The sequence below is a fragment of the Macaca nemestrina genome, chromosome X, assembly GCF_043159975.1.
Source record: "Macaca nemestrina isolate mMacNem1 chromosome X, mMacNem.hap1, whole genome shotgun sequence".
Taxonomy (NCBI): domain Eukaryota; kingdom Metazoa; phylum Chordata; class Mammalia; order Primates; family Cercopithecidae; genus Macaca; species Macaca nemestrina.
Window position 1 is genome coordinate 41,826,923 of NC_092145.1, and position 12,566 is coordinate 41,839,488.

The following is a 12,566-nucleotide window of genomic DNA, read 5'->3' on the forward strand; positions in this document are numbered from 1 at the left end:
GCACATCCCTGAGTATCGGTGCCAAAGAAACTCAGGAATCGTTAAAAATGAACAGTAAAGAAATGAACTACAGCCTCAGCCTGGGATTATGTGAAAAAGAGAAAGAGCTCATGATAAAAGGAGGAAAGATACCAGGGAAAAATGATGAGAAGGATGTAACATTTCTCTGACTATAACTGTTTTATATCTCAGATTCAGAATTATATTAATGTGTAACATAAACTTAAAATATTAATAAACAAGTAGTTAAAACCAAAGTATGAAAATAAACCAAAATGGAATATAAACAGTTTTTAAAAACCCCAACCTACTTCTGTCAAAAATAAGTAAGTTAACCACACTAGTGGTATGAAAGGAAGGAACTAATCTAAGAACCAATCTGGAAAACAGTATCCTGACCAGAGACTGTTTCTCAGAATCACAAAAAGGACATAAAGAATGTCACAAATACTGTAATCTAGTTAGTAATTATGTTTCACACGGGGTTTGGGTTAGCAATTCAGAAATTACTTTTTGTTTATACAAGAAATAAGCAAAATTTTCTCCTTGGAGATGTATTAAACCTAAAGTTGGGACAAGGAAAACCATGATGATCCTGGAAAATCCTATGGTGCCAGAAAATAAGGAAGTGACAAAAAAATGGGTGTTTGTCAAAAGGACACAAGGGCCAACTTGAAGGAAATCCTAAAGGTGAAAGTTGAAACAAAATTGAGCAAGGAAATAAATAATGGTTGTATTAAATGTCAGCCCATAGAATAAAATAAGTATTCATGAGTTGATACTAATGTAAATAACAGAATAAATAAATAAATAAGAAGAGGTAATTCTTTCTTGCAAAACAATTCCAATTAACAAGCATAAAAGCAATAAGGTCAATAAAAAGTCATCATTAGGCAAACACTGCAATAGTAACATATGCAGGCAAGTTCCCTAAATGGATGTGAAAATCAGTGTGAGAAAAGTTTGAGGAGAAATAGGATATTTGCATAGTCTCATTGTATCTCCCTCAGACATTTATTAATTGCAAGGGAGAAAACAGTAACTTTACAATGGAGAAACTCAGCAAAATCAAACTTAACCAAGTGATCAAGTTCAACAACAATAAGAAGACTACTGACATCATGAAATGCTTAATATGACACACTAAGGTCACAACACCATTCTGTGATATGTTTGGGAAAAAAAAACCATAATCTTAATCTAGTTATGGGAAAATATCAGAAAAAGTTTAAATTGAGGGACATTCTATCTGAATAACTGACCAATGCTTCTCAAAAGTGTCAAGGTAATGAAAGAAAAGGAAAGATGATTGATAAACTGTCGCTGATTGGAAAAGACAAAGCAGAAACAGTAAATAAATTCAATGCAGGATCCTGAGCAAGATTATGAAAGAGAAAAAGTACATTAATGGAAAAACTTGTGAATTTTGAAGTCATGTCTGTATTTAGTAAATAATCTTTTGCTAATGTTAATTTCCTGATTTTGATAATTATACTAAGAATATGTAACAATAACATTGTGGGAAGTTGGGTAAAATGTTATATAGGAGCTCTCTATTATTTTTGCAACTTTTCTGTAAGTTTACAAGTTCAAAATAAAATTTTAAAAGACATTGTTAGGCTGGGTGTGATGGTTCATGCCTGTAATCCCCTCACTCTGGGAGGCCAAGGCAGGTGGATCGCTTGAGTCCAGGAGTTTGAGACCAGCCTGGGCAACATGACAAAAGTCCATCTCTACAAAAAATACAAACATTACTCTGGAATGGCGGCATGCAGCTCTAGTCCCAGCTACTTGGAAGGCTGAGGTAGGAGGATTGCTTGACTCCTGAGGGGGCAGTTGTTGCAGTGAGCTGGATCAAACCACTGCACTCGAGCCTGAGTGACAGAGCAGGACCCTGTCTCAAAAAAATGAGAAAAAGGTGTTGTCAGGAAAGCTTTACAAAATTTCGAGAATTATCTATTAGTGCCAATAGAGGTGAACCAACAGTCAAGTCATACTTGTACATTGGTTGAGAAGTTAGGAGGCTTTGAAACAGTTTCAAGAAATAGATATAGCAACAATTGTAGTTGGAGATTTTAATGTATGCTTCTTAGAAAATGATATAGCATACAAACAAATATAAACAGATGAAACACTTAAGTAATAAGTAAATTCTAGTTATTAGAATGTACATAATTAGCTCTTTATTGTTAATGAAGAGGTTTGGAGATGCAATTAAGATCCCAAATCAGTTGATTTTGAGTTAATAAGAGAGATTATTCTGCCTGGGTCTGACTAAATTTGATAACCCCTTAGCAAATGGTCTAGAGGGCAGAGATTATTCTGCCAGCTTTGAAGAAGCAACTTTCAATGAGCTCCACAGCTACCAGAAAATGAATTTTATCAGCATCAACAAGAACTAGGAAAAGAACCTTGGGCCTCAGGTGAGAATATAGCCCCAACCAACATGTTAATTTGAGTCTAGGGAGACCATGAACAGAGAACCCAGTTCAACTATGCCAGGACTTCTAACACAAAAAGCTTTGAGATAGTAAATGGGTGTTTTCTTAAATTACTAAGTCTGTGGAAATTTGTTATGTAGCAAATAACAGTATCAATATAAGAAGGAAGAAATTAAACTGTCATTATTTTTAGATGGTATGATCATTTAGATGGAATCATCAACAGAATCAATATGCAAACTGCTAGAAATATTAAGGAATCTAGTGAGTTTATCAAGTGAAATATTTACCTACAAAAATTAGTAGCATTGTAACATATGGTTATAATCCTTCATTCTGTTGATATGATGTATCACATTGATTGATTTGCATATGTCAAACCGTCCTTGCATCCAGGGGATGGATCCCACTTGGTCATAATGAGTGATCTTTCTAATGTATTGTTGAATTCGGTTTGCTTTGTTGCATCAATATTCATCAGAGATACTGGCCTGTGTTAAAATGTGTCTTTGTCTGGTTTGGGTATCAGGGAAACACTGGGTCCCATTAGAATGAGCTTGGAAGTATTTCCTCCACCTCTATTTGTTGAAATCATTTGAGTAGGATTAATTAATTGGATTGTTTGTAACTCAAAGGTTAAATGCTTGAGGGGATGGATACACCATTCTCCATGATGTACTTATTTCACATTATATCCCTGTATTAAAACATCTCATGTACCCCATAAATATATACACCTACTATGTACCCACAAAAATTTTAGAAAATAATTTTAAGATTTTTTAAATGGCATTTTATAGCATTTTAGCACTAATGAATTAGTAAATGTATTCAGACATAAGATATAATTCGCACTGGTAGTAAAATTTATAAAATATCTAGGACTTAACTTAGACTAGAATATACAAGCCCTAAGATAATCTAAATAGAGAGAAAAACATAAATATGCTCTTGGAGGAGATAGTTCAATATTAAAAAGAAGTCAATTCTCACTAAATATATAAAGAACAGTCTAAATAAAAATTGCAGTTGTGTGCTAATAACAATAAAATTACTCTGAAATGTATAGGGAAACATAGAGATTTATAAGTAGTTAAGTCAATATTAAAAAGGAGAAAATAAGCTGGGCCTGGTGGTACATGCCTTTATTCCCAGTTACTCAGGAGGCTGAGGCAGGCAGGAGGGTCACTTGAGGCCAGGGATTTGAGGATGCAGTGCACTGTGATCACACCTATGAATAGCCACTGCACTCCAGTCTGAGGTGACATAGGAGACCCTGTCTCCACAAAAAAAAAAAAAAAAGGAAAAGAATTCTTGCTTTCTGATATATTTAAACAAAACAGACTACACAATCATAGTAACAAACACAGTGTGGTATTGGTACAAGAATACATATTTAACAAATACTCCAATGGACCAAACGAGGAACTCAGAGACAAATAGATTTGCATGTATATAAGAAAATATATGACAAAATTGATATCAAAAATCAAAAGAAAAAATGGTATTTGAGATTATGTAAGGAAAATCTATCTTACTATAAATAAAAAATCCTGTATCTCTTCAGAATACACTTAAAATGATGGACTCCAGATTCACTGAAGGTCTAGCTATAAAAGCAAGAAGTGCAAAATTAATAAAACTTAATGTAGGAGAAAATTTTTGTACTCTAAATCTGGGGAAGGTCTTTCACAAAAAAAATCCAAAGCACATACAATAAAGCTAAATTTATGAATTGGATGACATGAAAAATTTAGGATTTCTGTTTAATGTAAGATACTATGGAAAAAGTTTATAGTTAGATGACAGGAGGCTTTATTTGCAATGTCTAATACTAACAAGGGATTAATATCTAGAGTATACATGATTGTCCTACAATTCAATCATAAGAAGACAGGAATAAAAGTAGAAAAACTATACAAATAATATAAACATTGGGAGGATGACAACTTAAAAAGCTAACAAATGTACAAGGTAATGTTGTAACTTATCAATACTCAGAGAAACGCCAATGAAAACTGATGTATCACTTTCATGTATTAAATTGAAAACAAGTAGAAAGCTGGATAAATGCAAACATTTGCAGAAATGTGGTAATATAGAAGTGCTCAATTACTGCTAGTGTGAGCACACTGGTACACATATTCTAGAAAATAATCTGGCACTATGTGTATATGCTATGATTCAGCAATTATACTCCTGTATATATAACACAAGGAAATTCTCACCTAGATTTATAAAAGGACATATACTAGTATATAATTTGCTATATTATTTGTGGTGGTGGGAATTCTGATGCAACTAAGTATCCATTATTGGGTGGGTGGATAGGTAAAGTAGATAGATGCCCGCCATAAAATATGATACTGCATTTAGAAGCAAAAAATTAGATGTATACATAGCAACATAAACAGATATGAATATTAAATGCACACTGCTTAGTAAAAAGAAAGTTTAAAAGAGATAAAAAAACACATAGGTGAATTGAAAATATGTATAAAACTACACTAATCATTTTGTAAGAACACATCCAAATGAAAAAGGTTGCTTGTGTTGGCAAAAAGGAGGGGAACATTGGAGCATGATGTGGTGGTGAAAGAAAATAAATAAAACAACTCCAAAAGAAATAGAAAATGTAAATGAATAATTAATTATTTTTAAATGTAAATGCTACTTCCTCTATCTATCACATAACCAATCAAAGAAAGACAAGCTTTTCTAGCAGCAGATTTTTGACAAAACCTTTAAGGAATAATTTGTGTCTGTGCCTTAAGTAATCATAAATGATGTTTCCCAGTGATCCATCACTTCTATTCCCGAGTATTATTCCTAGGAAATTATCCCATATGTCCTTAAGATGACATACGTTGTTTTTGATGGCAGAAAGCTGGAGAAATAAGGGAGGCCATCAGCGCTAGGGTAAAATTGTGGTGGAAATGCACACTGGAGTATTGTATACTATGTGGAAGTAAAGGATTAGATGTACACATAAGCATAGTTCTGGGTAGGAATAGTAAGAAAGAAATTGAGATATATAATGCAATACCATATACTTAAACTCCAAATACATGTACACATAAAAAAAATGCACATTTTGTAAGAATAAAAAGCCACATTAATTAGAATGGTTGACTATGCAAGAATAATTGAATAGAGACACATTATATAATTCTGAAACCGCCTGAGCTTCATTTTCTATACCAGGAAATGAAAACAATAATTGTAATTTAAAGTTTCCAAAAAGCTCAAAAAAACGAAGAAATCTTCGTGTTTCTTTGCAAATCTTGCCTGACTTCTTTTACACTTAGCCCAAGATAGTTAGTGTAATTGGCTAAAAACACACCTGACTTACTGCTATAGCTATGGGAGTGCTGGTAGAGAAGGGCATGGTCCCTGGCTAGGGCTCCACCCCTACAGACTTAGGTGAGGACAGGTATTTTTGTTGCATTTCCCAAGACCACCCTGGCCTGCCACACCTCCATCCTGTGCCTATAAAAACTAGAGACCCTAGCAAGGCAGAGATAGAGGCAACTGGACATCCAGAGTAGTGTATCAGCAGAGGAACACATAGACGGCTGGATGTCTAGAGGAACGGTCCCATGACGAACGCTCCGACAGGTGCCGGCATGCTGGCAGGCCACTGACCAGCAGAAAGATGCAGAGTTTGGCTGGGGCAGTCGGAGGAGAGCCTGGGCCGCCAAGCGGCCCAACTCCAGGGGAAAACCATTTCCCTTCTGGCTCCCCCATCTGCTGAAAGCTACTTCCTCTCAATAGAACCTTGCACTCATTCTCCAAGCCCACGTGTTTTCAAATCTTCTGGTACACCAAGGCAGGAAACCCAGGATACAAAAAGCCCTCTGTCCTTACAACAAGGTGGAGGGTCTAACTGAGCTAACACAAGCCGCCTTTAGATGACAAGCTAGAAAAGCACCCTGTAACAAATGCCCACTGGGGCTTCAAGAGCTTAAAACATTCACCCCTAGACACTGCCTGGGGTCAGAGCCCCACAGCCTGCCCATCTGTATGCTCCCCCAGAGGTTTGAGCAGTGGGGCACTGAAGAAGTCTGCTGTACCCCCATCACATGACCTGGGAGGGGGACAAGGGAACTTTTCCCATTTCACCATATGTATTGTACTTTCACACATGTATCTCCAAGGATTGACTATACTCGTCACCACTCACTGATATTTATGACCCATAACACAGGCCTGTACTTGGCACCAGGTATAAGAAAAGAACATAGATAAACCCTTGAGCATCTGAGCTGAGGCAAGAGCTAAACCAAAAGAAGAGATCAATAAATAACATGTACATGCTTTTGTTATTACGATGTTTTGTCCTGTTGCAGCTGTGAGTAATTCACTGTATTTTGGTACTTGTAAAGGGAAAATGTTACTTTTGCTGATCTTTGAGTGTGATAATCAACTCAGCCCAGCAGTTAGGTAGTTGTGTAGAGAACAATGCTAGAGCCGGGGAACAATGCTTGCCTGTAACCAATCTCAGTAGTTGTTCCACCATCAAGCCAGGCTTTGTGTAATATCAGTTTCCTGAAGATATAGTAACTCTTAAAAGTCATTCAAGTAAATATTGACTGAAGGCATTGCATAAGGCAACACAGGTTGAATACTCTAATTTGTTTTTATGAAAGTGCTATATCATCAAAGAGTCTGGTTGTCAGTTTGCAAAAAGAAAGAGCACTACGTCTAGAGCAACAGCAAAACTATGTCATCAAAAACATCCAAAACTGATGGAAAAAAAAAATCCAGACTGGGCAAAGGTAAACATTCCAATTTAATTCCAATTTGAAGTTTTTATTTCAAAAACTTCAAAAGCTAAATGCTGCTATTTTACAGTATGACTAATTCTGACAGTAGTGTTGAAATGGAGTAGATAGAACTGTGATTGGAGGTTGTGGGGGCTGTAATCAACATGAAATTAGCAATCCTTCTTATCAAAAAAAGGCAGATTCTCAGATTGGTTTGACAGAAGTGATAGATGAATACCTAACCTCTAGTTTGAATACATCATAAACTGTGGAAGAGCAAGAAATTGGCAGAGTATCAAGCTAAGCATTGTGCTAAAGCAAAATTCAGTTTCCTAAACAATCAAATGTGAATGGAAAGTACAACTAAACTGAAAAAAAAAAAAATTGAAGAAAAACAATTCTATGCTTGTCTAAAATGTATAGACATGCCAGGGAGTATTATTCAGCTATTTATTATTACATGATATAGCACAACAAATTGAGTACCCACAAATCAGTAAGTAAAAAGCTGTAGAAGTAGCATGATACCACAGTACATACTAGGCTCCATAGTAACCTACCAGGCTTTTACCTCATTTTGCTCCCGATCCTTAAGAACACAGTGGATCCAGGACAGTTTCATATTCTAAGATACTTGTCTCAATTTATATAATGAATAGGTAAAAATAATTATAAAAGAAGGCCAGGTACATTGGTCAGTTACAATAAAAATAAAAATAACAAGAGAAGATTACATAAAATAATATCTAGACTACATCTGTGTGTTTCTTTTAGCACTAACTTGTCGATAATATGAATCTCTGGGTCTCCACTCTATCTGAATTCTATGCTTTAACAGGTATTATGACAACAACTTCTGGTGAGAAGCTGTAAGACATTTTCCTTACATGAGGGGAGTGACATGAAGACAAAGAACAAAAGAATTGTGGTGAACGTTATTACACTTTATAAGCAAATGAGGATGAGGCCTAACCATTCACAGAAAATCCCCCCAAAACACTTACATATTCGTCATCCCACTTCTACTAGTATAGCTGGAAAGCCAACAAATTGGACACCCGAGTTTAGAATATATGTTGATCTCTTCTCAAGGAGTTCTTTCTATCATTATAATTCCACAGGCTGTTTTAAAAATGCATCATCAATAAAACTGTCACCAGTGATCCAAAAATAACAACAGATGCAGGCCAAGAAGGAATGCTATTTTACTTTACTCCCCATGGTGTTCTTTCAAATATATCATGTAATTTATCCAAGATGGAAAAGTTGATTCCGATCATAAGCTCTACATATCCTCCTGAAAGTCAGGAATGACAGACTCAGTCACACAAGGACCCTTGAAGCTTGAGAACCTTGATTGATAAAGTTCTTACCAGGGACAGCATGCTGCTCAGAAGCAGCCAAGCAGCTCTCATACAAAAGGGTGACCATGAATTGTGTCCTCTGGCAGATGGATTCCATACTGAGAAGTGACTCAGACATGAAGTAAGGATCAGGTCTATTTTCTATCCAACTGAATTTTTCTAATAGAAGGAAAATGCAACGTGAATAGAGTATTCTTCGGCTGGATCAAAATTATAAAAGTCTAATTTCTATTCATGTTTAGAATATCCTAAGTCTCATTAACAATATTGTACCCTATGAAAATAAAACTGCAAATATGTACAAATTAATCATGGTTTATATAGAAATTCAACCAAAATGCAATAGGTGAAAAACACATAGGTATTGCTTACTATCAAGGAAAACAACCTTTGAAGATACTATCCTCTATATACTCATAGGTAGAAAAGTATGAGTCAATGAAATCATACTACAAAACAAATCCAAATATTCTTATGTGGTCTGTCACTTGGTAAATATAATGATGTTGAGTTATGTATGATTTTTATCATAACATTTTCTAAAGTCCCAAATGTATAAGAAATGTGGCAAACTTAACACAATTAACTACAGACTGCAACCTATTTTAAGATATCAAATTACTTTTTTCTAGTGAAACATGATAAAATACACTTCTTTTAGTATTTTGAGAGGTGTTGCATTGAATTTATAAATAGATTTAGGAATAATTGGCATCTTCCATCCCGGAACATATTTTGTGTCTCAATTATTCAAGCTCACTTACATGTGTTTAAGAAAAGCTGTTTTCTTTATATAGAACTTACACAAATGTTGTTAGATTTATTTTAGGCAGTTTATAATTTGTGTACTTAGGACTCTAGTTGCATACCAATTTAAGCTAGTATTATGATTTGAATATTTGTTCTCTCCAAATCTCATGTTGAAATGTGGTCCCCAATGTTGGAGGAAGATATTGTGGTCATAGGAGCAGATCCCTTATGAAAGGCTTGGTGCCATCCCCTTGGTGATGAGCAATTTCCCTCTATATTAGTTCATGTGAGAGGCTGTTTAAAAGAACCTGGCACCTCCTTCTCTCTCTTACTTCCTCTCTCACTATGTGATACACTGGCTCCTCCTTCACCTTCCACCATGAGAAAAAGCTTCCTGAGTCCCCACTAGAAGCCAAGCAGATGCAGGTGTCATGCTTGTACAACCTGCAGAACCATGAGCCAAAATAAACTATTTTTCTTTATAAATAACCAAGTCTCATGTATTCCTTTATAGCAACATAAAAGGGACTAACACAGCTACATTAAGCAAAAATGTTGAATTTATTAACTCATGTGAACAAACAGTGTAAAATCTGGAGTGGATCTGACCTCTGGGAAAAATTTATCCAGAGCATCAAACACCACATTTTCTCTAAATAATACACTCTAAATCTCTCTCTCTCTTTCTCTCTCTTGCTCTAGCACACATGCACACGTGCACACTCATGTGTGCACACACACATGCACACACACAGGTGCTCTTCCTTCAAAAAACTACAAATTAGAGAATACAATTTTCACCTTTTGTTCTATTTTATTTATTCATATTGCCATGTTTTCTTTCTTTTTTCTTTTTTCTTTTTTTTTTTTGTTTTTGGAGCAGTATTTCCATTTTTTATTTCAAGTTGTAAAATATACGTGGCCAACATTGTTACTTTCATCCGCAGATGGAATAGCTGGGAAGTATAAAAACCTGTACATGACCTTTTACCAAGATTATTTGTCATCAAATTACCCATATCCAAGTTTCCACGGGCCTGGAATTTCCTTTCCACTTGATAGGGGTATATATTAGGAAGTCCAGTTGATAACATTTTTATTTTTTTATAAAAAAAGGAAAAAAGAATCAGCAGAGTCAAGTTGTCTTAGTCTTAAGGCTTTCCGGATTTCTTCCTTGGAGGAGGTCAGGATCTTCCCAAGGCCTGGGTCCTCCAATATTCTTCCAGCCATCAAACTTGGAGTCTCATATTCCGACTCTAAAGATATTTTATTCTCTTTCAGTTTTTTTCCAAGCTCAGGATCCATTTTAATCTTCACAACATCATATCGGATTTGAGAAAACTCACGAAGACCAAAAGAACCTCCAACAATCAGCAGCAACATGGGGACTCCATAGCGGAGAGTCTTGTTCTTGCGAAAAGCACGCATCACTGCGGGTGCAAACATGACTGAAATCTTCCATCCGCTCAGAACTCCAAGCGGACCCAGCGCAGACTCCCAAATCTCAGCAGCCCACGCTGTCACCAAGAGGAGTACGTCCTTGACTCACTTCCTTTTCCTTGGTTATTTAGTGCTTGGTCCTTACTGAATGGTTTCCTCTAGGCAAAAGCAATGGAGTCATGGTAACATACTTGTGCGGCGTGCAGTTGGGATTCAGAGATTTGAATCAGTTTACGATCACCACCAAATCGATATGGAAACCAGTACTTCCCACGTTCTGGGTCCCGACTAACGTCTTCTTAGAACACTCCCATAGGCACATGGCCACTCGATGAAAACAGCTAAGGAAAAAAGTATTTTGAGGCCGGGTGCAGTGGCCTAGGTGGGTGTCCTGTAATCCCAGCACTTTGGGAGGCTGAGGTGGGTGGATCACCTGAGGTCAGGAGTTCTAGACCAGCCTGGTCAACATGGTAAAACCCCGTCTCAATTAAAAAAAAAATACAAAAATTAGCCGGGCGTAGTAGCAGGCGCCTGTAATCCCAGCTACTGGGGGGCCGAGGCAGGAGAATCTCTTGAACCCGGGAGGCGGAGGTTGCAGTGAGCCAAGATCTCGCCATGGCACTCCAGCCTGGGGAACAAGAGCAAGACTTCGGCTCAAAAAGAAAAAAGAAAAAACAGTATTTTGAAGCTGGTACTCCAGTCTCTATGGCTATTTGTGGGATGAGGGGATGAGGAATTTACCAGTTTAATGGAGACTTTTTTTTTTCTTTTTTTTTTTTTTTTGAGACAAAGTCTCATTCTGTCGCCCAGGCTGGAGTGCAGTGGCGCGATCCCAGCTCCGTCTTCTTTCTATTTGTAGTATTTTATCATCTATATTTACTGATACTTCATACTTTTAAATGTATCCAATGTAAGCTATACATTTATCTTTAAAACAAAATCTGAGAATAAGTATTAAAAAATTTAGGTAGAAGGGAGTGATTTCAGGAAGATAACTGACTAGGAAGCTCCAGGCCCTTAGTCCTCCCCATTGAAACATAAAAAACAAACAAAAAAGGACTCACTAAAATCTCTATTGAAGCTCTAGAAAATAGTCAAAGATCAGCGGCAATAAAGCCAATGCCAGATTATAAAAAAGCCACATTCAAGACAACAGAACCATTTTGTGGCTTTTGTTTTTTCGAAAGGCAGGGACTCACTCTGTCACTTAGACTGGAGTGAAGTGGCAAAATTATAGCTCACTGAATCTTCAAACTCCTGGACTCAAGTAATTCTCTGTTTCAGCCTCCTGAGTAGCTCAGACTACAGGCATGCATCACAATGTCCATCTACTTTTTGTTTATTTTTGTCTAAAGATGGGACCTTGCTATGTTTCTCAGGCTCCTTTCAAACTCTTGGCCTCAAGCAGTACCCCCATGTTGGCCTCCCAAAGTGCTGGGATTGCAGGCATGAGCCACCCTGCCTGGCTGGCATTTTTCCTTGCCCTTGTTCCATGCCATTTCTGGCACATGACAGTTTGGTCAGAAGGAAGCAACAATTCAGTTCCAAATTCCCTCCCTCAAACCAGAGGTCACAGGATACATATTATTAGCAATATTCTACTCTGTTTGGGAACTGCCTCAGGATCTCATGTCTCTTTCTCCTGAGCCAAGACTCAGAGCTCAGATGGGAAAAAAATGGCATAGCTTGGATCTCAGGCAAGGAAAGTCACAGAAACAGCAACCACAGCTTGTGTGAACTGTACTACAGACCCACATGTCTGAGGCAAGAGATTACAGGTGGAGGAATACAATAGAACATTTTAG

General features: G+C 36.7%; 1 pseudogene; it reads right to left on the bottom strand.

The window, feature by feature from the left end:
* Positions 1-10,231: 10,231 nt before the first annotated feature.
* Positions 10,232-10,901, bottom strand: LOC105490489 (cytochrome c oxidase assembly protein COX16 homolog, mitochondrial pseudogene; annotated as a pseudogene).
* Positions 10,902-12,566: the final 1,665 nt, after the last annotated feature.